The sequence below is a fragment of the Chrysochloris asiatica genome, unplaced genomic scaffold (assembly GCF_000296735.1).
Source record: "Chrysochloris asiatica unplaced genomic scaffold, ChrAsi1.0 scaffold00012, whole genome shotgun sequence".
Classification (NCBI taxonomy): domain Eukaryota; kingdom Metazoa; phylum Chordata; class Mammalia; order Afrosoricida; family Chrysochloridae; genus Chrysochloris; species Chrysochloris asiatica.
The window spans coordinates 16,290,052-16,291,534 of NW_006408530.1; the positions used below are offsets into that span (position 1 = coordinate 16,290,052).

The 1,483-nt window shown below is 50.1% G+C and overlaps 1 pseudogene; it reads right to left on the bottom strand.

The window, feature by feature from the left end:
* Positions 1–249: 249 nt before the first annotated feature.
* On the bottom strand, positions 250–1,075 carry LOC102816407 (annotated as a pseudogene).
* Positions 1,076–1,483: the final 408 nt, after the last annotated feature.

Here is a 1,483-nt window from a genome sequence, read left to right on the forward strand (position 1 = left end):
GATGGCAGTTAAGAGGTGGGTCAGAGTAGAGAGTGCACGGAGGCAAGAGAGTCCAAGGATGTGCTGGGAAAGGTCAGTGAATATGCTTTATCCATATTCACTTCAGAAATTGTAGATTCCAAAGAGATGAACAGGTTGGGAGAAGGGAAACAAGGAAGAGGGCTGGCTCATGCTCCAGGACCCACTAGATTGGTAAGTGTAAGAAGGACTATAAGGTAGGTAGGAGGGAAGCTTACAGTTGGGCATCAGCTACACCCCAGCCTTCTTCAGATAGTCACAACCACTCCAGCCATCAGTGGAGATTTCCCAGAAAACTGTGCGCATGGAGTGCCAGACTATGTCAGTTCTGGAACATCATCTTGTGCCAATCTTTCTGTGGGCACTGGGGGCAGCACCAGTAAGCTGATGTTTTCCTGAGGTGAAGCAATGTTCCTTCTTGCTGTAGAAGTCTTGGTAGCAGGACACGACTATGGGAACAATGGGAACTTGGGCCTAGACTGAGAGATGGAAGGCGCCACACTTAAAGGGCAGCATAGAGCCATTGCGGTTACTCATTCCCTCACAGAAAATCCCAGACCCACACGTCCTGAGTAAGCAGGGTCTGGACCACCTCAGACATAACACTGATGACATTTTCTGTGTGTTTCTGGTCAATGAAGATGACTCCCTCCAGATGACAGCAGGCTAGCTCAGCAGACACAGCCCAGAGTAGCTTACAATTGGCAATGGGCATGCAGTGGCCAGGCAGGACCTCCATCATCCCAAGTAGGTCAAGGAGCTCTGGCAATTGGAAATAACCAAGTAGGGCTGCAGTGGAGGGAAGTGGTAGGTCCCTTGCACTTCTGCTCAGATCCCATACAGGTATTTGATGTGGAATGGCATCAGTAGTAAGATCTTAATGTTCTCCATGTTGTGTCCTAACACAGCACACACAGAGATGGCCAGTCCAGCCAGGGAGAGGACCCAGCCATTGTAAAAGGCCATCTTGAAGAAGTACTTGGCACTGAGCCTGCAGAATCACAAACTGGACAGCAGGAAGAACAATAGTAGGAAGAGCAGCAGTAGCACTGTCCATGCCCCTGGCCACAGCTCCATTCTGGCCATCCCAGAGAGGTAGGGGTCCTGGAAGGCTGGCTCCCTCCTTAGCCAGGATGCGTCAGTGGTGGTGGCTGCTGGTTGTGTCTCTGCTTCGGTCGGGTGTCAGTGCCAAGAGGGCAATGGGACTGGGGGTGTCTTAGCCCTGGCCGAGGGAAGAGAGATGGGATTGGGCCCATAGGGGAGGAATGATGGGAGTTGTCCCCCCAGCTCCTGTCCTCCCTCCCTTCTTGCTGTCTCTTTGAAGGTTGGGACTGTTGCTGCCCAGACCATTACTTTTTGTTTCAGTGATTCTGAATTCCTTCCATCTTCTTTTGATTCTTTCTGCATTACTCAATATTTGGCCTATAGAATCCTTCAATATTATAAATCAAAGCTTGATTTTTTT